A 26,025-nucleotide genomic window follows, 5' to 3' on the forward strand; every position below is an offset into this window, starting at 1 on the left:
TTCTCTAACTTCTCCATTGGGGATCCCCCTTTTTTTTCAGTTCAGTGGTTGGCTTTAAACATCTGCCTCTGTATTTGTCATGACCTGAAAGAGCCACTCAGGAGACAGCTACATCTAGCTCCTACTAGCATGCACTTCTAGGAAACAGAAATATTGTCTGGGTATGTAGGCTGTATGTGGGCTTGGTGGAGCAGTCGCTAGATGGCCTTTGCTTCAGTCTCTGCTCAAACGTTGTCTCCACATTTCCTACTATGAATATTTTTGTTCTGCATTATGAAAAAAACTAGAGTAGAGCATCTGCACTTTGTTCTTCATTCTTCTTGAACTTCATGTGGTCTGTGAATTGTATCCTCAGCAATCTGAGTGTTTGGGCTAATATTCACTTATCAGTGAATGCATACCATGGGTGTTTTTTTAGGGATTGGGTTATCTCAATAAGGATTGTATTTTCTAGTTCCATCTATTGTCCTAGGAATTTCATGAAGTCATTGTTTTTAGTAGCTGAATAGTGCTCCATTGTATAAATGTACCACAATTTCTGTATCTATCCCTCTGTTGAAGGACATCTGGGTTCTTTTCAACTTCTGGCTATTATAAACAAGGCTGCTGTGAATATAGTGGAGCATGTGTCCTTGCTATATGTTGGAGTGCTTTTTGGGGTAGATACCCGGGAGTGGTATATCTGGGTCCTCAGATAGTACTATGTTTGATTTTCTGAGGAACCTCCAGACTGGTTTTTCAGAGTTGCAATTTCACCAACAATGTAGGAGAGTTCCATTTCTCCACATCCTCCATAGCATCTGCTGTCAATTATTTTTATCTTAACTATTCAGCCTGGTGTGAGGTGGAACCTCAGCATTGTTCTTATTTACATTTCACTGATGACTAAGGATGTTGAAATTTTTTTAAGTGCTTCTCAGCCATTTAATATTCCTCAGTTGAGAAGGTTTTGTTTAGCTCTGTACCCCATTTTATTTTAATAGGCTTATTTGATTCTCTGGAGTCTAATATCTTGACACCTTTGTGTCTATTGGATACTAGCCCTCTATTGGATTTCTTCCTTCCTTCCTTCTTTCCTTCCTTCTGTTCTTCTTTTCTTGACTACATTTTAAGTGAGTAGAGCATTCTTCAGCTTTTATGCATATGCAGACATTTTGTCATTTTTGTTGTTATTAAAGACCAGTCATATACCTTGGTTATCTAAAAGGATGCATGGGATTATTTCAATCTTTGAGTATCTACTGAAGCCTCTTTTGTGGATGATGATGTTGTAAATTTTGGAGAAGGTACCATGAGGTACTCAAAAGAAACTCTATTCTTTTGTGCCAGCCTGAAATGTTCTATAGATATCGTTCAAATCCATTTGTTTAAAACTTTTGTTAGCTTCCTTTGTCTCTGTTTAGTTTCTGTTTCCATGATATGTCCATTAATGAGAGTGGGGTCTTGAAGTCTCCCACCATTTTTATGTGAGGTGCAATATGTGCTTTGAGCCTCAGTAAGCCTACTTTTATGAAAGTAGGTACCCTTGCATGTGGAGCATAGATATTTAGAATTGAGAGCTCATCTTGGTAGATTTTTTTCTTTGATGTGTATGAAGTGCTCTTCCTTACCTTTTCTGAAATCTTTTAGTTGAAAGTTAGTTTTATTCAATATTAAAATGCCTACTCCAGCTTGTATCTAGGGCCCATTTGCTTAGAAATTTGTTTCTCAGCCTTTTATGCTGAGGTTTTGTCTGTGTTTGTAATTAAGGTCTGTTTCCTGTATACAGCAAAGTTCTGGGTCCTCTTTATTGTACTCAGTCCAATAGTCTATTTTTTAATTAGGAAATTTAGTTCCATGATGTTGAGAGAAATTAGAAACCAATATTTGTTGTTTCCTGTTATTTTTGTTTTTAGAGATATAATTATGGTTGTATGACTATCTTCTTTTGGGGTAGTTAAACAAGATTGCTTTCTTGCTTTTTCAAGGGTGTAGTTTCCCTCTTTGTGTTAGAATTTTTTATTATTCTTTGTAGGGCTAGATTTGTGGAAAATATTGTTTATATTTGGTTTTGTCATAGAATATCTTGATTTCTCCATCTATGTTAATTGAGAGTTTTTCTGGATATAGTGCCTGAGCTTGCATTTGAGTTCTCTTAGGATCTTTATGACATCTGCCCAGAATCTTCTAGTTTTCATAGTCTCTGTTGAGAAGTCTAGTGTAATTCTCATAGGCCTGCCTTTATATATTACCTGACCCTTTTCTTTTACTTTCTTAATATTCTTTCTTTGTTATGAATATTTGATGTTTTGACAATTATATAACAGGAGAATTTTTTTCTGGTCTTCCAATGTATTTGGAGTTCTGTAGGCTTCTTATATATTTATGGGTATCTCTTTCCTTAGGTTAGGGAAGTTTTCTTCTATAATTTGGTTGAAAATATTTACTGGACATTTTATTTGGGAGTCTTTGCTCTCTTCTATGCTTATTATTCGTAGGTTTGGTTTCTTCATTGTGTCTTGCATTTCTAGGATGTTTTGTGTTAGGAGTTTTGTGCCTGTTGCATTTTCTTTGACTGTTGTGTCAATGTTTTCTATGGTATATTTTACACCTGAGATTCTCTCTGGTATCTCTTGTATTCTGTTGGTAATGCTTGCATCTATGACTCCAGATTTTTTTTCTAGGTTTTTATCTCCAGGGTTTCTCACTTTTTGAATTCTTATTGTTTCTATTTTTTAGATCCTGGATAATTTTGTTCAATTCTTTCATCTGTTTGGTTGATTTTTGTGTTTCCTCTTTAAAGGCTTCTATCTATTTTCCTGTGTTGTCCTGTATTTCTTCAAGGAACCTTTTAAAAATCCTCTAACTTTATCATAAGTTGTAATTTTAAATCAGAATCTTGCTTTTCTGGTGTGTTGGGCTATCCAGGACTTGTTGTGGTGGAAAAACTGGTTTCTGATGTTGCCAAATGGCCTTGGTTTCTGCTGCTTAGGTTCTTGAACTTGCCTCTTGTCATCTGTTTAATCTCTGGTGTTAGCTGGTCTTGCTGATTCTGACAGTAGCTTGACCCTCCTGTGAAGCTGTGTGTTGACACCACTGGGGAACAAACTTTCTCCCATCAGAGTATGTGTACAGAGAGCTGTGGCCTCAAACAAATTTTTTATAGTCAGTCCCAGAGGCTAAAGCTCATCTACACAGTCCCTCAAAAGCATAACCCCTGAGGCTTATCACTCCTAGGTGATGCCAGATCTTATTAATTTGACAATTGAATTTAACCATCACAACTCCCTTTTTCATCTTGACATCCAAACACATCATTTTACCTCATAACTTTCCTCTGCTCATTCATATAGGTTCATGAGCATTTTGTAAATTGTATCTGGTTCCACCTCAAATTTGAAAAATCCATAATAATTCCAATTATTTAAAATCCAGAACCTTAACTGTTAAATTCTATAAAATTAAAATGAAATTATATATTTCCAACACATAATAGCACAAATCAAACATTTATAATACAGGAGGGAAGAATTGGTCATAGCAAGGAATAATCTGGCCCTAAAAACAAAGTCCAACATGTAAAAAAACAACAAAGCCTGAAGCTCTATATCAAGCATATGTGGCTTATGATAAAATTGGCTGAGTTCCAATTGATTTAAGTGGTCCCACTTCTACATCTCTGTTATCAGTATCATACATAGCCCTTCTCTTGGGTCAGCTTTAGTCTATTCCTATAGCTCTTCTTGGTTGGTGAACATTGCATAGTTTTTTTTAATCTTTTATCTTATATACCAGAATCTCCACTATAACACTAAGTTTACCTAATTAAGAGTTTCCACACAATAGCTTCTTAACTCCTTGCAGGAACTCCATTATGGCTATATATTATCTGGCTTTAGCTGCTCTCTGGAATAATGGAGCAAGCCTTTCAAAACCCTTCAAGTCTGTATCTCTTATGCCTCAAAAACTAGTACGATGTGGAAGACACTGCTTTATTCATTTATTAGCTTAGGACAAAGCCTGATTGCATTGGACTATAGTTACTTTAATTCCTGTATACTTGTCCTCGAGAAACACATTGCTTTTGAAAAAACACTTTGAAAAACAAGCCATTTTGAAGGTTAAGGTATTCTATCATTTGTATTCTCAGTTCAGGATTTTCTCCTTTCACAAACACTTGTATCTTTACAGATTGGACCCTTAGGAGGCTCTGGTGTTGACCTCATGCTACCGTTGCCTTTATCCCAGTGAACTCCATTCTCTGTAATACTGCTAAGCTCTCCAACACTTATAGATTTTCCACATACCTTTTCTCCACCCAATAAAGAAATCCTTCATTTCAAGTTCAAATTTTCAAGACTCAGATGAACTAAAGCTAGATTCTTGTCAAAATATATTGTAGCTTCTTAAAGAGCTATCTTTGCTTTCTGAAACCTCATGAACCAGCCCTCCACTGTCCACATTACTCTCAGCAAGGATGTTTTCTAAGCTCTCCCCAGAATGGTTCATTCAGATCTCCCTCAAGAGTGCTAGCACTGTTTATAAAAGGCACAATGTACCCACTACTTACACATTCTATATAAAAAAACAACTCCAAAGAACTGAGGACCACATGATCAGGTTTACTATTCCTCAGTACAATTTTCATCTCAATTGCCATCCAAGGTGTTGGTATAAAACACCCTGAGCAAAGCAATAGGCTTGTTTTGGCTCACAGTATCAACGTACAGTCCATAATTGCAGAAGAGTTACAAGGGTGGAAGTTGGGAAAGCTGTGCTGTAGTCAGAAAAAAGAAAAAAAAAAACGATTGTCTGTGTGTAGCTTTCTTCATTTTACATAGTCCAGGACCTCTGCCAAGAAAGTGGCCCCACCCACAGTGGGTAGGTCTTCAATTAGCTTAATCAAGATTATATCTTGCAGGATGTCCAGAGGCCAGCTAACCTACATAGTCCCTCACAGGTATGTCTGAAGGAGTATCACTCAGGTAATTCTAGATCCTGTAAAACTAATTACTGAGATTAACAGTCATAGTTATTAAATATGAATTCCAGTGGGCCATCTATGAGTTGCCCACCAGGGAGGTCCTTAATGTAAGCCATTGCATGGCTGTTGATAGCTACAAGACTTGTATTGGCAAGAGCCTCCTACTGAAGACATGGGTATGTTACCTTGCTTCTGCTGATTATAGGCCATGATGCAGCACAATTTATAGAAGGAAGAATTTATCTTACCCATTTTTTTCTAGATTACCTAGAATAGGAAATGATTTTATAGCAACTCTAGATAAATGTGAGGTGCTGAATAAATGTAAAAACTTTATTACAAAATAAAATGAATCAAGTCAAATTTTTAGTCTGTGAATAACAGAGTTTGTATTGTTTAAAAATCAAAAAGTATTTATAAATAAATGGGGTATAACAGATTTAAGACTATAGTAAGTGGCAATCATTCATTTTCCAAAAAGCAATAGATGAAGGAAATAAAAGGGAGCATGTAATTACAATATAAATATATATGTAATGTCATATATATATATGACAAAACAAAAGTCATATATATATGTTAAATTGTAAAAATTGATCATGTCATAGGTTCTAAGTCAAGTCTAAAGGGGTGTTAATTAGCAAGAAAAATAAAGGATACTTTTTAATAAAAATAAATATTCAATTAAAAGAAAATAAAATTCTTTGTTGAAAACTTTTAATATTCCTTTGTATAATTTTTAGTTAAACAGTAATTTAAAACTCAAGATACTATAAGCTTTATACATGTAACTAACCATATTAACAGTAATTACTCCTGCAAAATTCATATAAAAACAGTCAATCACTTATTTAAAAGAACAGTACATCATGATCCAGCATGTTTATTAATACAAAGATAGTTCAATGCTGGAAAAATCTATATTCATTTCAACACTGAAAATGCTTCCCCATGACTTTTTTATACTCCAAATTTGCTTTAATTTTCTATTAGTTTTGATCTTTCTAATGTTTTCCACTCATCTTTTCAGTTTCATCAGACCTTTTCACTGAAAGTTGTGTGTATTTTATTATTTAGGGGACATTTGCTCCCTATGGTCCTTATGAATCCACTTGATTTTCTCAGAAGTGAATGGACTCATATCTGTACACACAGAACAGGAATGTCGTACTTCAGGAAAGTACAGTTGTCCTCCCGCCCTTCCCCTGTGTCCTGTCTGTATAGTCTATGCCTGTTTTAGAGTTTGTTACATTACAAAGTGAGTCTCGAAATGTTTGGCTACAAAAAGTTGAATCATATACCTTTGTTGCTTTCATACATTGAGTCTTTGTTTTATATTATTAGATATCATGGAAAGCTTATGTAAACTTATTTTTGAAAACTTATGCTTTATACAGATCGCTTCTAAACTGTCTTGAGATGTAATCATTTTTTTCAGTTGATTCCCTTTAAATTTTTTAGATGTAATTTTATGTTTGTATTATAAAAATGCAAGCACACAGCAAAGGTAAATTTTACAGTTAGCATCTATACTGCACAATAAACAACTCATCACAGATTGATTCTCTTATCAATCCCGTTTGATTACTATTTTATTATGATGGGTAGCTAGATGAATAACTAAATGCTACAAATGGCAATATTCTCTTAACAATTCAGAGGAAGAAAACAGTTTATGCTAATTGTAATAATGTTAATTTATGTTAAGTAATATGTTTAAGCATCTGAACATGATATAACAAAAACTAATATTTAATTTTCAAACATAAGCATTGACTTTAGAGTTTTATTGGAGACTTAAGTAACCACTACATAGCACAGCAATATTTCTAAAACTTGAATTAAGAAAATAGTTTCTAAAAATTTTAATAACTCATGAAGCGTTGCCAAATTGACATTGTTTTCAACAGTATGTGTTATGCAAATATTATAGTATAAGAAATACATTTTTATAGAAAATGTATAAAATTATATATTATTTATATCTTTCCCAATCATCCAATATTTTTGCCTAGCAATAGAATATGTAGATAGATAAAATAATGGAATATAGGATCTGTTCATATTTTGTCAACTTTTAATGAAATAAAAGGTTTATTCTTATATTTTTTAATGTGTTTTGAGAATAAAATACAAATTATTTAAGATTGTTTACTTGATTTGAAATTTGCACATAATTATCCATAAAACATAAGTTCTTCTTCTTCCTCTTCTTCTTCTACTACTACTTCCTTCTCTTTTACTCTGAAAAGAAAGACTGTTCTTTCAGTCCAATTTTTATTTCATTGATAGTGTTCTCAGTTGAATCACGGGAAGGGAGAATCGGGTAAGGTTTTGTGGAGGGGAAATTTGGAAGGGGGATAAAATATTTGAAATGTAAATAAATGAAATAAACAATGAAAAGAATAAAACACCTTTTATAATTTTTGATCAGCCTTCTTCCTTTTCCCTGACAGTACCATGTGGGAAATATTGCTCACTAAACTATTCACAGACAACAGATCTATTAGTTCACTAGTATAATGTTTTTTCTGCCTCTCTGTCTTTGTGTCTGTCTGTCTGTATCTCTGTCCCAATCTCACTCACTCCCCCTCTCTCTCTTACCTCTGCTCTATCTATGGTACCAAATTCCAGCAGACTCATCTCAGTAAGAACATCCCACATGACGAAATTGGTCCTGTTCTTTGTCTCTGAAAGACTTCATTATCTATTGAGAGGCTGAAAACAGTGGCTTCCTGAGCACTCTTCCTGCCTGGAGGGGCACATAGACATGCTCATGTCTGAAGAGCAAAGCGTAAAGACACTATGATTGAAGTTTTTATTTTTCCTCCTATAAGAAAACACAGAATGTTCCTGTGTCAAACAAACAAACAAACAAAACAAAACAAAAAAATCCCCAGCAAATTAATAAAAAAAGATTTCTAATTGTTCCTTCCAACACAGGTTTTATTGCACTTGACCCCCAACCTATACCTTCAAAAGCTGTTGGTTTGGCCTTTTCATTGAACTGACAGAGGTGGGGAAGATAGCCTATTCTTCCTAACAGAAATCTGACTGTGGAGCTAACAATGAGTTCTCTACCCATCCCAGTGGGCAATTAGGGAAACTGAACTCCAGCCACTACCCAACAAGTTAACAGTTGGGAGACATTGGCTTGATGATGTGATTCCAGATCCTAAAGTCATCCTATCAACAGCTGCAATGTGTCAGTAGAGCAAAAAATTGCCATCACAGCAGATTAAGTTATTTGCAAAACTAACCCAGGCATCTTTTGCAGGCTACAGACAAAATACAAAATAATTTGAGCTATTTGTCTCTTAGTTTCCCAAAGAAGTAACTAATGTCTTTTGTGGTTTTCTGGGTTTTCCCCACCAAACTGGTAAGAACCCTTGACTCGATGTCCTATGCCACATGAAAGGTTTTTGAAAAGGTGGCCACAACTTCCTGCAATAAGATTTGTTTATGGTGTCTGCCAGAAGTCACACTGTGTAGTTTCTGCTCCTATCTAGATGTAGTCTGATATGGCTTTCACTTAGTGTCTGCCATTGTTATCCCGAAGCCATGGCTTCCTGGGAAAGGCTGAAGCACAAAAAGGAGAGAAGATGGAAGAAAATAGAAACTCATCATCATACAGGAATATAACTGAGGATTGGAGTAAGAGATGTCTATACTTTGATGAGTAGGATAAAAGACAACATCTTTACCAGAGAGTTGTGAAGATTTTACTCCTACCAGAATTGGTTAGGACATCCCCAACTTGAGCTCTGATTTCAGCTATGCCAATATCTCCATCAAATATGTAAATATTAATTCTAAGGATAAAGGCCTCAGGATAGGAAAATGCAAACCATTCTATGTAGGATTATTTAATTATAACAAGTAAAACATGATTGGCATACCTTCATGCCCCACTCATAAGAAATTTGCTAAAATGGGAAACTTTCCTGGCCTGACCTGAGCTATTTAATTTTCCTTATAGAGGCAGATATGCCTCAAAGACTGTTTGCCTGCCATGTGAACCATTTTGTTCATTAATGAAAAGCCAAAGCCAAGACCAAACCAAAACAAAAATCCTGTTGACACTAAGGGAAGAGAATCACAAAAGTTTGTGAAAAGAGAAGGTCTAAGAGATGACTCAGTGGTTAAGAGCACTGACTGCTCTTCCAGAGATACTGAGTTCAAATCCCAGCAAACACATGGTGGCTCACAACCATCTGTAATGACATTTGATGCTCTCTTCTGGTATGTTTGAAGACAGCAACAGTGTACTTATATATAATAACTAAATATATCTAAGAAAAGCAAAAGAGAAAAGAGAAAGGTTTTCCTCTTAGCCTTTCTGAGTCTTCAAACTGAGCTGACTGACTGGTGACTTTGAGTCTTAAACATCTCATATTCAATTCCTTTAGAATCCATAATACAATGAATATCATGGGAACTGGAAATAAGTTTGAGCTTGAGAAGGGGAGAGGAGGGGGCTGAGATTTGACTCTAAGATTACTGTTCTGGGTACATTCTGGGTGAGGGGGGAGTTTGGCAAATGTATAAAACTTAACCTATAATAACACCACATATCAGGATTTAGCTTGTAGGAGTCAAGAAATATGGTCTGATGTAATTTGTATTCTGGCCTTGTGAGCTTTGTACTAGAATTGGGGTATGTGGAAAAATATTTTTTTAAATATTGCTAATATTTTACATGATACTTGTTGGTACTCAAGCTCCATCTTCCCAAGTGCAATACAATGAACAGTAAGATGGGTGAGTGGCTCCATCCCTCAAATAAGGACTCTGCCTATCCTCTGAATATGGTGTCTAAAGGTTCTCCCTCTCCTTTGTTGGGCATTTTAGCTAATTTCATCCCTATTAGGTCCTGAGAGCCTATTCTTTTCCTGGCATCTCGGACTTTCTGGTGGTTACCACCAGTTCTCCATTCCACATTGCTACACAACTGTTCAAATTCCTGACCTTCTGTATATCATCCCTGTCTCCTGATTCTGCTCCCTTTTCCCCCTTCTGTCTCCCTTCCAACTTCCTCCCTCCCACCCTCTACCTCCCATGATTTTGTCCCCCTTTTAAGTAGAACTGAAGAATCCACCCTTTGATCTTGATTCTTTTTTTAGCTCAGTGTGGTCCGTGAGTTGTATCTTGGGTATTCCAAGATCTATGCCTAATATTTACTTATCAGTGAGTACATACCACATAAGTTCTTTTGTGACTGGGTTACTTTACTCAGGATAATATTGTCTAGTTCCATCCATTTGCCTAGGAATTTCCTGAAGTCATTGTTTTTAATAGCTGAATAGTACTCCATTGTATAAATGTACCACATTTTCTGTATCCATTCCTCTGTTAAGGGACATCTAAATTGTTTTCAGCTTCTGGATATTATAAATAAGGCTGCTATGAACATAGTAAAACATGTGTTGTGTTCTTGTTATATGTTGGAGTGTCTTTTGAGTATATGCCAGGGAGTGGTATAGCTGGGTCCTCAGGTAGTACAATGTCCAATTTTCTGAGGAACCTCCAGACTGATTTCCAGAGTGGTTGTACCTGCTTGCAATCTCACCAGCAATGGAGGAGTGTTCCTCTTTCTCCACATCTTCACCAAAATCTGCTGTCACCTGAGTTTTAGATCCTAGCCATACTGATTGGTGCAAGGTAGAATCTTCGGGTCATTTTGATTTACATTTACTTGATGATTAAGGGTGCTGAACATTTCTTTTTTACTATCTATCTATCTCTCTCTCTATCTATCTATCTATCTATCTATCTATCTATCTATCTATCTATTTATCTTATATATTTATTTATTTATTTATTTTTACACTCCAGATTTTATTTCCCTCCCTGTCCACCCTCTGACTGTTCCACATCCTATACCTCCTCCTTCCCCCTAACCCTGCCTCCAAGAAGATGTCTCCACCCCTCCACACCCCTCCTGCCAGACCTCTAAACTTCTTGGGGCCTGAGGTCTATTGAGAATTAGATGCATCTTCTCTGACTGGACCCAGACCTGGCAGTCTTCTGCTGCATATGTTTTTTGGGCTTTGTATCAGCTGCTGTATGTTGTCTGGTTGGTGATTCAGTGTCTGAGAGATTTCAGGGGTCCAGGTTAAATTGAGACTGCTGGTCTTCCTACAGAGTTTCTCTCCTCCTCAGCTTCTTCCAGATTTTCCCTAATTCAACCACAGGGATCAGCAGCTTTTGTTCATTGGTTTAGTGTGAAGGGAACAAGTGTGATTCTCTCAGTCCCACTTGTAAGGGAGAAGAAAGCAACCTTATGGGGAGGGAAGGAGGGACAAGGGAGGCAAAAGGGACAGAAGTGGGGGAGAGAGGAACATAATCTGTTATTAGGTGGGGAAAGGAATGAAGCTTGGGAGATCTCTCCATCTTCTGAGGTTTTCTTTGACTTTTTCCGCAGGGACTTGAAGTTTTTGTCATACAGATCTTGCACTTGCTTGGTTAGAATCCACCAAGATATATTTTATTATTTTGACTATGGTATAGGGTGTCATTTCCCTAATTTCTTTCTCATCTCCTTTACCCTTTGAGTAGAGAAAGGCTACTAATTTATTTGAGTTAATTTTATATCCAGTCAATTTGCTCAAGTTTTTTATTAATTGTAATATTTCTCTTGTGGAAATTTAGAGTCACTTAAAAATACTATCATGGCATCTGCAAATAGTGGCATTGTGACTTTTTCCTTTGCAATTTGTATACTTTTGACCTACTTTTCTTGTCTAATTGGTCTATCTAGGACTTTGAGCACTATATGAATATGTGTAGAGAGAGAGTGGGCAGCCTTGTCTGGTTCCTGATTTTAGTGAGATTGCTTCAAGTTTCTCTCCATTTAGTTAGATGTTGGTTTACATATTGCTTTTCCTGTGCTTAGGTATGGGCTTTGAATTTCTGATTTCCAAATGACATTTAGCATGAAGGGATGTTGAATTTTGTCAAATGCTTTTTCAGCATCTAATGAGATAATAATGTGTGTTTTTTTTTTTTTTGCTTTTGTTTACCTTGTAAATTACGTTGATGGGTCTCCATATTTTGAACCATCCCTGCATCAGTGGGATGAAGCCGACTTGATGCAGGTTCCACTTGGGCCAGGTAGTGGAACAGAAGTAGTATTTTCATCTGTGATCTGAGGTATGTTAGCACTCGGGGGGAACCAGCTCTCTCTAGGCAGAACTCAGGTTCACGTATGAAAAGTTGTAGCACAGAGTCAGCTCCAGTGGTGCAAAGCAGAACAAGTTTCGATATTTTTCAAAATTCTTGAAATGCCGCGTATGTAACACAACATTCAATAGAGTCATAGGACGAAGGTTTCATTAAGCTTTGAAGTTAAGCATTGAATACATAAATTTCGATGAGGATGTCTTTCTAAAAAAATTCTGAGAAAATATTCAATTAAATCTCAGTTATATTCTAATTTTATGTATTAATTTATGAGTTTACACATTATGGAGACTTTAAACGATATAAGTGCTAAAGCACCTGTGCCTGCCCTTTTGTACATGACTTTTCTGGTAAAACACAAGCAAAGATTTAATGTTTCTAGAGAGGGGACTTTGATATATTTAAAAAATAATTCTATACAAATCCTAACTTAATGAACCCAACAGTTTATAGGAGCATGGGTGAGGAGTTAATTACAAGGAAATTAGAGACCCCAAAACAGTTATATTACTTTGATGTCCCATTTCATTCACAAATAACCTACAGAAGGTCTAATCACAAGGTTCTGCCCTTCAGTCACCCTTTTAAATCCTACACACTCTGGCACCTGCCATTTTTCCATGCAGAGAGATCCACCTCTCACTGTACATTTTTGCTCTTCTCTTTGCATTGGTTGCCAAGCTAGATATTCTGCAATATGATGTAAAACCAAAGGCTACACTACACGGCATTTTCTTTGGAGAAAATAACAGAATTAAATTTTACCACTTGGCGTTCCATTGCCATAGAATCTTTTAGAACAAATAAATTTGGTTTTATTGTGGTTTTTTTCATGATATTACTAGTGTTTGCTTCACCTGGAAGACTCTAATACCATTGATTTTTCTTAAAGATTTATTTATTTATTATATATAAGTACACTCTAGCTGTTTTCAAACACATCAGAGGGCATCAGATCTTTTTACAGATGGTTGTGAACCACCATGTCGTTGCTGAGGTTTGAACTCAGGACCTTGGTAAGAGCAATCAGTGCTCTTAACTGCTGAGCCATCGCTCCAGCCTGATTTTTTTACTATTACACTGGCTTTGATTTTTTTTTGAAGAATGTGAATACTCACATCACTATAAAAATACTAGGGTGAGGAAAAGCCTGGGTCTGTTTTTACTAAGTTGATTGTGGGGTCAAGTCAGAAGAAAGACAAAAATCGTTAAGACTATCTCCTTAAGGAGAAAACAACAACAACAACAGACAAAACAAAATAACAAAACAAAAGAACAATAACCAACCCTGCCCTTTCTCACTGCAGGCTGCATTTTCTTTCCCATCCTTCGTGGAAAGGGCTGGACGTGAAAAGCCAAAAGAAATACAATTGAAAGTATTATGGAAATATGTCATTGTTTACTGAAATACATCAAAGAATGTGAACCATTCTTTGGAAAATATGGTTAATGCAAAAGCTTGTGTCAAAAGTAAACTGATTTTGTCACCAAGTACATCTTGGTGAAGCTGACACCTTTTTATGCTTAGCCTTTTTAGGGTGAGTAGTGTGAGTAGTATATTCTGATGAGTCACCTGAACTCATCACAGAAAGGTGAATGGATAAATTGGGAAATTTTGCAAAACCGACATTGGTCAATGCATGTTACTTAGGAAATTAGGGTCTTCTTTGGGGTTTTTAACTTTGTTTATGAAAAACAATTTAAAGTGGAACTAAATGCAATGGTATATACCTTTTAAACCCAGCACCAGCCTTAAAAAATTAAATAAAAGGAACTAAATGAAAGAGAGAGAGAGAGAGAGAGAGAGAGAGAGAGAGAGAGAGAGGAGGGAGAGAGAGAAAGGAAGAAGAGGAAGAAGAAAAAGACGAGGAGGAAGAAAAAGAAGTAAACAAAAAAGAAAGAAAGAAAAGGAAAATTATCCCACAAGTAAGTTTGGAAAATTTTTACTAAAATTTTCCAGAAAAATAATTGTGCAGGTAAGCTGCTGATTTTTGGCAGGTGCCTGAATGAGAGAGAAAAGAAAAATAGACTTGCCTTTAAATCCACTGTCTGGGAAGGTAGTCAAAGGAAGTTTAGCCACCATAAGACAGCCCTTGTACATCTATCTATTATATGGTAATTCAAATATTTTTACATTTATGTTATTATTTTTGTTTATGCGTATGCATGTTTGACTTGGGGTGCTTACAGGTGCTAGAGGCCCAAAAATGCCCTGAAGATGGAGTATGAGCTGATTATATAATTGCATGGAGTTTTTTACATGGGTAATAGGATTTCAACTCAGGTCTTCTGCGGGATCAATGACTATTCTCACCTGTTGAACTGTCCCTTCTAGTTCAGTGAATTTGAATCTTTTTTTTTATCAGATAGTCTCTGAGTTTACATTTCAGATGTCATGCCCTTTCCCTCAATCCTATCCCCCCTCTTAAGGAGAAACTTTGGTTTCTAGGGAAAAGGAGGTGAGGTTCAGAGTCCACAAAGGGGGTCGTTCCCAGCTTGTCTTTCATGTTTTGTTGTCTTCCTTGCTTTGTATTATTTATCTAGTTATCGCCCTTCTGCTCAGCCCACGAAGGGAGGTGCTCAGTTTTCAGCACTCCCAGGCTTTGGCTCTTGGAAGTCTTAGCATCCCGGAACCATGCTGGAAAAAGTCAAGTGGCATAGAGAGAACCTGAGTGACTCAGCTTTAGAAATTAAACAGGTCACTTCTGCTAACATTTCGGCAGCCAAAGCAAGCCACAGTGTCCGGTCCAATGCCAGGATGGCATGTGACATGTGAGAACAAACAAAATGTGTCACCACAAAGCCATCATGCCAAATCACATGATGGAAAATGAACGCAACACACTTATGACTTTTAACCTGAACTTATTGGTTTGAATGCAGCTGTTTGTGTGATGTGGGGAAGCATCTATATGCTAGTAATTTCTAAATCTTGCCCTGGCCGCCTGATCCTGAGAGTAGTACTATCACATCCCATGTTTAAAAGACTTCTGTAAATAGTAAAACTATGTATCATGCTAAAACTTGAATCAGTATTAACACAGCCATGTCTTTTAAATCAAATGAATTCCTAAAGAGGAAAAAATCCCTATGACCTTTCCTCTTCTGTGGTCCTGTGCTACAAGAGAACATTCAGCGTCTCATAGGGGCAGCTATGTTGATTAGCAGACTCACCTTCTGTAATATTGTTTTCATGGCCTTAGCATCGCTGGGCCAGCTACTCACCACCTCTGCTTTATGTAGATTTGCATTATCTAAAGATCACTCTGTAAGCTACGGTCCATTCGCCTTGGCAAATACTGTTTAAATATAGCATCCATAAATAAATGTTAAATAATTCATGAACATAATTTTGTAAATTCTGCTAGGCCACACCTCTCTGGGGCATATTTATGAGCATGCGTCAGCTTGGAATCAATGTGTCTGCCAAGCTCTTTGCCTCTGAGGCAGAATTCCCACATCTCGACCAAAATGCTGCAAACGGCTTCCATTCCTCTTCAGTAGCCATCCATCTTCCTGTCACTTTAATTCGGATGCTGCTACTTGTTTTAATAACATGCATCTTACACAAAGAATATTGCTAACACAAGAATCTTGGGGTAGACTTTTACAACCTCATAAAACAGTGTTAACCCTCTGATCCCTGATCCCAAAGCCCCGTGCAACAAGAGCCTTGGAACGTTCTCCTTGCCCCTTCACATCTCCCAGCTTTCCTGATGCTTATCAATAACCACTATTCATGGCCATTACATAGCACCAGGAACTGACATCAATCACCACAGTAAAAATATTATTCCTTCAGTATTGCCTGGAAGAATTATGGAAAGAATAAAAGTGTTATTGCAGGAATTATTTAGCAAACAATAGATGGATAAAAATGTATTAGGTGAGTGTTAAATTATATCACCTCGTTACGGAGAGCTGCCTTCAGATTATGAAAGCCTGTCTCACCCTTCCTAAGTAGTTCAGAAGAACAATAGGAAGGCCCGCAAAAGATTTCAGGGGAAAAAAAATTACCAGGTTGTCTGTATTAAGTCATTCATTATCAAGAGGAAATTTGGGGGTGATTTAGAAGGCAGGCTTGGCCTGCTTTGAATGTTAAGTATGGAATTTCAAGATGAGCAGTGTGTACATTTAGTTGTTGGATGAGAAGTTACTCTGGAAAAGAGATTTTCCAGGAAGAAAATACCTGCATAACCTGCTCCCACAGCAGCATATGCCTATCCTTCATACCTCATAGATAAGCTCTAAGCAGTTTGAGGGGGAATATCTATTGGAGGAAAAAATTATACCTTCTAATGCTTAGGTTTTAGTAGATTCTAAAAAGAAGGGTTGACCATTCCAATATGTATTGCCTCTGCCCTCTGTCACTGTTGGAAAATAATGTTTTCCAAATATCAGATTAAGACAATTAGTAAAATCAGGCTGCTTTTGAAATACTATTAACCATTAAGGTTAGCTAAACAAGGTTGGAAAACGTAATTAAAACAAAACAAGAACCAAGTACTGTAGTATGTTAGTGTTTTATCGGTTAGTGCAGGCTTTTTTTATTTTTTATTTTTGGCATAATGTTAAGCTAGGCTCCTGGGATTCATTTGATCAACGTGATTAAATTATTTCCTTACTCAGCTAGGAGGAAATTACTAGTTACCAGACATTATGTGTCTGTTAATTATGTGCAATAAGCCTCTCTCCTATCACATCAGCTCCTGCATTCATGTTCTGTGCATTTTAAAGGCATTATCATTAAAAAATTTAAATATTAAAAAAGGGTGGCTATAATTTTATTGCACATATTTAATAAATAAAGAACCTATGAAATCAGCAGGACAAAGTGAGTCACTGTAGACATCTCAAGAAAGGGCAAGCTCGAAGATGCTTTTGATCCCTGTTTTCACAAAAGATTATTTTCCTATCAGCTTTCAGGGCCAGCAGACAGGTCCACTGCAATTGAATAAAGGGACTTTGAGGCTTGCCTTAAACAAAACAAAGCAGAAACAAACAAATAAACCAACCCTTGTGATGGTGACTCTTCAAAGCAGAGCCTGCTCATCGGGTTGATGGGACCAAATTTACATTTTCTCAATATCTCAATCTACAATGTAATTCTTAATCTTTTCTTTCTCTCCTCCTTTCTTTCTTTTACTTTCATTCTCTTCTTCTTATAAAGAAGAGGCAACACGTGACGGCCTTAGTTTTTTCTAAATGAAATGATGTGCTTCTGTTTCCTATTAAAGTGTTAATCAGTCTGAAATTAGGTCTTCCCGACAGAATTGTGCTTAAAGGTGCTTAATATGATTCATTTTATGCAGCCAAAGCCATGGGACTTTTATTTTTATATCAGAAAGAAACATAGGAGTCCAGCGCTTCATTTCTGACACCCCCATTTTTCCCCAGCCTCCCTGAGCTCAGGCCTTGGATCCACTAACCGGTTTATAGAACAGAAAGCTCTTTAGAGTCAGGGCTCACGCCAAAGCCCAGAAGGTTTTGTTTGAGCTTGAGAATCTTCATAGGTTTATGAAATCCCAACAAATATTTCAAAGAAGTAAGTTCCACATTTGAAGTGGGTGATCCTATTAGACACTGGGAGATGGCACCTTTGTTGTGGGCCCAAGCATCATTTTATGTGAGATAGAGCCGCGTCCCACTAATACTTCAAGACATCACTTTCATGCCAGGAACAGATAGGGCTGAACTTGCTTCACGCACTTTGCCATTCACTGTTAATAATGAATGATGAAAGTTCAGAGGAGAGAAGCTAAATGGATACTAAGCTGTAAAAGAATGAATTTTAACCAGCAACATGCCAAACTGGTGCGGAAACATGTTAGAAAGTAGAGGGTACAAAAGGGCTGACCATGCCCACCAAATCACACTGTGGAAATGGTTTCTTTGAAAGTAGATATGGCTCTCCTTAGAGAAGAATTATGGAGGCTTTCATCCAAAAGTTGGGGCTTCCTACAAGCCATGAGAGATGGGGAAGAACCAAAGAGTAGGCAAAACCAGGGATGTTTCCGTCAGGATTTAAGAGAAGAAAAACAGGAAGAAGAGAGTTGATTCAAATAATTATAAGACTCAATGTGTAGAAATATTGATTACACTGATTAATTCTTTCCCAGTAAAACTAACTTAAACATTTTGGATTCCTTCATTATTTCTTCCTCATTTTCTTCTTTCTCCCTGCCTTTACTTGGTCTTTCCCTGTTTACTTACCTCCCTCTGAGAGGGACCACTGGAATTCCTCCCTTCTCAGGTACTGGACAAGTATATGAAGTATTCTTAAAATTCATGGTCTGTGTTGATCCGTTCTCTGAATTTGTGTTATAAACACTCCTGGTATTTGTATCTCTGTAAATAAACCAAGATACCAGGGGCAGAGCCTTTGGACTCCCTCTCTAGTATCGATTAAATTCCCTTGCTTCTGGAATGCCTTGAGCCAAATGGCTGTGTCTAACAGACAGCTGGACAAATTTAATGCCCATACCACAAACCTTGATCAGCAGTTGCTTTTAGACACCCATGCAAAAACTACAGCTGATTGTTCTGGCTTGAAGGTGCTACCTTAGCCAGGAGCCTGAGTGAATATTCCCATCTTTGCTAGAGTGGGCAACCCTTCCCTCATGGAAAGGGATGTTGTGATTGGTGACGAAGTCATAGCTGCTCCTTAACACAACGTTTAGTGGCTATGATTATCTTTTAAAAAAAGAGGTTGTGTTGATCATGATTGATTCACACACCCCTTCTAGAACTACATAAGCTGCTGTTAGTCAATCAGTAGAAATGCCTTTAGCTTACTCACCTGCCATTTCAACAGCAGGTCCAATGAAGACTTCTTAGCAAAGGTCTTTCCTTACCTTTGGTCAGTAGTTGACTGAGTCAGAAAGAAACTACAAGAGCAGCAATTGCCAGGAGTAACCCCGTGGCCTAACAACCCTTGCCTCAGTCTTGGTGTCTTTGAAAACTGTCATTCCCAGAAATGACATATCATCTGCTGATCTGATAGCTGCAGATACTGTGGGCACCATGGGAATGGACACTGTTTGATTTCAGCAGGGGTCCAGCCAAACACAATGCTGTCCAAGTCAGATTTTCATGATGGACTAACTATTAATCCAGTGTGCATTCCTGGGTCCCGAGTCCTAGGTCCAGGGTCTAGGTCCTGGTTTAAGCTCTAAATAGCTACGATGTCAGAAGTTCTGAAGTTCTCCAAGGTAATTCCAGTGGCTACTGTTAGTCTTGATCCAAGTTCCTAAATACTTATCTGTGTGCTTCTGGTGCTAAATGCTGTCCTGACAGGAGAAGGTGTCAGGAGTCTTTCTGCCAGAAACAACTGAAGTAGACAAACAGATTGTTTTGAGAGCAATAAGGAGCATGGGAATAACAAAGCAAAGATAAAGAGAGCAGGATACTGATAAAGGGGGCATTAGGAAGAGAACACAAAGACCCAGGTAGACAGAAGAGGTCCAGAGAGATGCTAAGTCTTTAGGAACAAAGTTCTCAGACTTCAGGTGGAGAGATTTAGCACTGACCACTGACAAGATCCAGGAGTGCTCTTCTTAGGCTGACACAGAGAGGACAACATCTGAGGCCCTGAGAGTAACACTATCTCCAGCTCTGCTTGAACTGTAACATTAGGTGAGAACTATGGCTGATTCCTCCCACATACTGCTCTCTTCATTGCTGGCAGTCACTGAGGGAAGGTAATGGGGTCAGACACCTTCACTTGGAGAGTTTCTGTTTACCCACAGTTTTTTCCATGCAGAGCTAAGACCCTGAAACCGGCTGATTGATATCACCTACTACTACTTCCTTCCTTTTCTTTCTTCCTTCTCCCCCTCACATCTCCCTCCCCTCCTTCCATAATTTCTATTTTCATTTGTTTTATATTATGGCTGACTTTCTTGAGAAAGGACACAGTAAATAGAAAGCAGGTTGTAAAAATCACATTCAAAGACTGTATTCACTTGTATTCATTAGGTAATTCCTTTGTGCTAATGTACACAGGGAAGAAGTTAGCAGAAAGCCCCCTTCTACTAATGTCACAGTGGTGTTAATGACAATTTAAGTCCCAGCCTCTGTGCACTGTTAGCTCAACCTTGGTTCAATCTATATCCACAACTTCAAAAGATGTGCTCTATTAGCACGCTCATGAGGAATGAGTTCATAAGTGTGAGTTCATCTTGTTCCTCTGGAACAAGAACACAAGCATTTTAAAATTTGGTGGTATTAAAAGCACTTTTGTCATTAAGGAATAAAACCACATGGTTTGGGAATTTAAGTGAAATTTGAACTTGTCTATAATGTCAAAAATTCTGAGCAGCACATCTGAAGTTGTCTTACCTGTGCTGGGAGACCCCGAACGGGTCCCAAGGCCTGGTAATTCTACCTTATTACCACGATGTAAGCCAGTAGCCTGATCATGTTGCTAGTATTTTACCACTGTTTTTTTTTCTTTTGTTTGTGTTTTGTTTTTTGGGTTTTTTTTTCTTTTTTGGTGAATGTGAGGGACATGTGAATAGAATTAAGTAGTTTTCATGGTTTGATTATCAAGGATCCTGCAAATTTAAATTCTGTCTTCAAAGTCAAATATTAGATAGAATCCATTGAACTTTGATTTCCTACAATTGAGCAAGTTCTAAGACAAAATTCATTTTAAGAAAATTTCTTTTGCACTAACATTAATCAAACTTTTCCTCACTGAGACTTTAAAAAGACGAAATCTTTACCTCGTCTGTCAGAATTTTCTGTAGAACATTGTTTTAGTATCATCTAGTCTTTGAAGCCCAGCATTACAAACTGACAGTTAACAATGCAGTGACACCGGTTTGTTTCCTGTGCTACCTTGGAAAACCAGGTAGATACTGATGAATCATCGATGGACTATCAACTTCAATTTTTGCAAGGCCAAATGATGTGGAAATTATCCAATTTAGTTTTGTTTTTCAGCTTATTGAGGGCGTTACTCAAATATCAGGTATGGAGACTTGTTCAAGAAGCCTTATCTTTGCCTTCTATAGAGGAGCCTGCTTCTGCTTTTTCACTTGACAATGGCATGTCTTCCCACACCTAAAGTCCAAAGCTCTTAGACACCCAGATGGGAAGCAAATATTCATGTTGATTTGTGCATAATTGCTTCTCTGTAGGACACAGTCTACTTCTGGGATTTATATTTTGTTTAATATATTTTAACAATAAACCCTAGAAAGACTCTCCGCCTAATGCAGTTTGCTTCTATGGCTGAATTTTACCTTTTTCCCTCTCCAGAGATTTATTTTGGATATCTAATTGGAAAGTCCCAACCCCCACCTCCTACTTTGACACATAATCAGATTTCAGCCCCCTTTAGTTTGTGTTTCCCAATTTGTAACATAACTATAGCCCTTGGGCTTTAGCATTAAATTCTTGAGAAATAAGTATATTCTAAAAAACACACTTGATAAATCTTTTCAGTATAGTTTTCTTCTTCATACATTAGGTGTTCATATATGTTTATATACATACATAATGTGAAAACTGAGATTTAGTCTTTGTCAAAATATTAGTAGTGAATTAGAAATTGTAATGTTAGCATTAGAGAATCTTGAGGTGTGATAATGAGGTAAGTAGACATTACTATTGACTATACCCCATGTAAAGTAAAAAAAAAAAAAAAAAAAAAAAAAAAAACAGCAAAACCCTTCCTGTATATCCAGTCAATTCATTATCTGCTTCTTTACTGATATAGTTTCAACCTCTGTTGTGATCTGATTTCTTATGAGTGTTGAAAGTAAGGCTGTATTTTATTTTCTTTTGTTGATACAGATACACTTCCTAATTTTCCTAGATGAGTGTAATTCAAGTGTGAATATTTATTGGCTTCGTAAAAAAATTTAAAAACAGCAAAAGCTAAAATAAAATAAGATGACCCCTTCCAATTCAGGTCTTATTGGACCTTAAGTCTTAACTCATTCAGCATCAAGTGTGGGAATCACCCATTTCCCTATGTTACCTCTCAGGCAGCAGGTCTTTAGCTACAGTGTTATATTCCTTTGATCTTTGCTCACAGCATTGCATGATATTGGTGCTAAATTAATTAAGCATCACCCTTTCTCCAGTACTATTTATACCTCTCCACCATATCAGGGCTGAGACTATATCAAGTCAGTGTTATAACGTAGGACCATTACCCCTACTACAGACCTCAGTACGGTTTCCAGCTATTCCTCGCTTCCACATCAACATCCCTGTCATGTGACTGCATAATTCTTCCCCCTGAAAATATGTCTTTCTCCCCTCATTGACAATAGGCTTGTCTTGGCCTATAAGATCCACATGCATCGCACAAAAGGAGGCTTGAACTGTGCACCTTCAGATCAGTTTTCCTACAGCTTCTGTTCGACTTGTGAGATAATAATGTCTGAGATAGTCCACTGTCAGGACGGGGATGAAAAGAGTATAAAAAGCCTGTGAACTCAATCCATAATTTGAAAGCATGCTTAAATGAGCACCGACTGGATAGGTCAAAAGACTAAGCTGCCCTTTGAGGCCAATCTAACTGCAAATGCTTCCTCTTGTTGAGGTTTAATCATAAGAAGAGAGGCTCAATTCTAAGCTGGGTGTAATGTCCACATATACTAACCATCTCATCCTATCCTAGAAGATAAAGAGAAGATGTTTCAGTGTTGGGTGAAGATTGGGGAGGATCAAAGAAAGCACAAATGCCAAACAGTGCTGAGAATATTTTTATGGGGAAAAGGCATGAGAGAGCTTTGGAGGTACCTAATGAAATACATACTTCATGAAGAAGGTTATAAAGCCGAGAGAGAGAGAGAGAGAGAGAGAGAGAGAGAGAGAGAGAGAGAGAGAGAGAGAGAGAGAGAGAGATGGTTCATACTCCTTTACATGAGTCAAACTACTACAGTAGAAGGAGACTCAAACTACTTGAATGTTATTTAAATCAATAAGCGGAAATAATGCCCACCATGATGCTGCCAGGCTGGGTACTGTAGCTGAGTTTATCAGTACCTCAAACCACCCCAAGAAACATTCCAGGGGTTTGATCTAGTGAAACTTCCTTGTTTCAACTTTGAAGTTAAAACATCTGCTTATAGCATCCCGGCCACTCAAGCAGTGAGCACTGGTGTGGAGTTGAGTTGCCTGAAAGAGGAATCAAAGGATTACTACAGGTGCTTCACATCTGAGACAACCATTCAAAAAAAAAAAAAGGGGGGGGGAAAGTAGCTGTCACTTAGTCCATAAATTAACAATAAAGTTATTCCCTTGATTTTGAAACCAATTTTTCTTTTTTAAAAATAATCTCAGTACAGAGACCTAACATGGGCTATTGGGTTCTACTTTCAAAAAATAATTGTTTTTGTTAAGATTTGAATAGGCCATAGAATGGGAACAGCTAAACTCTGACTGTTTGTTTCAGCATATACCAAAGGGTGTGTGATTAGTGTTTTTACAATCCTTGGAATCTATCCTATCTGCATTTTAATCATTTTCTTGTTGTGCCAATATTTTTTTGCATAAGAGTAGGTTTATAATTTATGATTTTTATTAAAAGGTGCCTGTGGAAAAGAGATTTACCACGACTCTTCAGAAAATTATATTTTTAATCAGCTGTAGAAATTCATAGTCTTTTCTACATATGGGGTGGCTTATTACAATGATACAGCAGACCAAAGACAACAAATAAACTTGTCTGACTATTGTGAATTCTTTGAAGAACAAACATATGTTTTGAACATCGTTACAGCTAAATTAGCAGGCGCAATAAGCCATGCTTGATGCACAGAGTAAAAATGCAGAACGCCATAGCACAATTACTATTTGCATTTAAAGTGCATACCCCCCTTCTCACTCTGTGCAGTCATATAAAGTCTAACGTTTCCTGACTTCTTTTTGTCTCAGTAAATAAGAAGATTATCTCAGTTAATCTTCCTAACAACCAAAGATAGAGATACTAGTTTTATACATACTTTCTATAAGAATAAAACCAGGTTTTTATAGACTGAATACCTACCTTGTTAAAAGTTATAGACTATTCAATGGAAGTAAAGCTTCTAGCCTGGGATGTCTGACACTAAGTCAAGCTTCCTGATTTGTCTTTGTTAATCAGTTAGTATTTTGTATAAATGTTAGTTTTGAGAATGTAGCACTGAATTTTTCACTAACAGGGAGATTACTACCATTAAAGAAAACCATATTTCATGACATATTTAATAAATCAATGTTAAAGGGAGAAAAAAGGATGTATCCAATTCAAAATATATTATAATTTTACCAAAATAATAACGCTGGATATGCAGTGGCATACCAAAGGTTATTATTTGTTTAATAATTTTAAAATTTATGAAGCCTTTACTGGTCAAGTATTGCATATTAAGGTTTAAATTTGCAGAATAAAATACTTAACTGATATATAAAATGTAATGAGCGCAGCTAGAGACAAAAGCCTGAAATGTAACTGTTTTTTCCATCATTTGTGTTATGAATATTTATAAAAGTATAAGAATCACTGAGACTGACATAGCTCTGCTCTTACAGAGCTTATATTCTAGATGAAAAATAAAGAAACAAAGTAAAGTTACATTCTTTGTTCTCCAATGATTTGTTTATTTATTAACATTACAGACTTATTGAAACCCTCTACTTTCACTCCTCCCAGTTCTACCCATATACCTCCTCTTCCCATTTCCCTTATCCTTCTATGACAGGGGAATTCTGGGTAGGAACCATCCCTGGAACATCAAGTCACAGCAACACTGAGCACATTTTCCCACCACTGAGGCCAGACAAGGCAGCCCTGCTATAGAAAAGGAATCTAAAGGTCCACAACAGAGTCAGGTCCTGTTCCAGTTGTTAAGGGACCCACATAAAGAACAAGCTGCACATCTGAAACATATGTGTAAGGGCCTATGTATAGCCCATACATACACTTAAGTTGGTGGTTCAGTCTCTGTGAACCCCCATGGGCTTACATTTGTTTACTATGTACATCTCCTTGTGGTGTCCTTGATACCATAGTCTCCCTCATTCCTTCACCACACTCTCCCAAAAGACTCCCAGAACTCCACCAATTGTGTGGCTGTAGGCCTCTGCATTTGTTCCAATTAACTTCTTAGGAGGAACTTTCTCAGGAGACATGTATGCTAGGCTCCTGTCTGTAAATATATCAGAATATCATTAAAAGTGTCAGGAGTTGACTCTCTCACATGAGATGCTCTCAAGTTAGGCTAGTCACTGGTTGGCCAATTGCTCCATCTATATCCCTGCACATTGTGGAGACAGGACAGACTTTAGGCTGAAGGTTTTGTGGGTGGGTTGATGTTCACCTCCCTTCCCTGGAAGTTCTGCCTGGCTACATACAGATGGTGGCCTCTTCAGGCTGCTAGGATTTCCAGCTAGTGTCACCCCCAAAGATTCCTGGCACATACACACACACAGGGGTGGGGAAGATAGATAGATAGATAGATAGATAGATAGATAGATAGATAGATAGATAGATAGATAGATACATAGATAGATAGAGAAAGAGAGAGAGAGAGAGAGAGAGAGAGAGAGAGAGAGAGAGAGAGAGAGAGAGAAGAAATGAAAACTCACATACTCACTTAAACTATAACCACAGGGAGAGTAAAAGATCATGGCTTTGTGTATCAGTCTAGAAGCAAAGATAAACAACAGTTGCAGAAGGGAGCATTTACTGGAGGGTAGAACCTGAAAAGTTTCCGGGGGAAGGAGAAAATTACATTGGGATTTATAAATTGCTGTCTGGTTAGACAGAAACCTGCTTGTCTGTCCTGGAGGACCATGGCTTCACTGGAAACAGGGTCTAAGTCAGTCCTCTTCCTTTATTTCACTCTATTGGTCTGTTTGTTGTGAATATCTTCCTGAAA

Source organism: Micromys minutus (genome assembly GCF_963924665.1).
Source record: "Micromys minutus genome assembly, chromosome: 1".
NCBI lineage: Eukaryota > Metazoa > Chordata > Mammalia > Rodentia > Muridae > Micromys > Micromys minutus.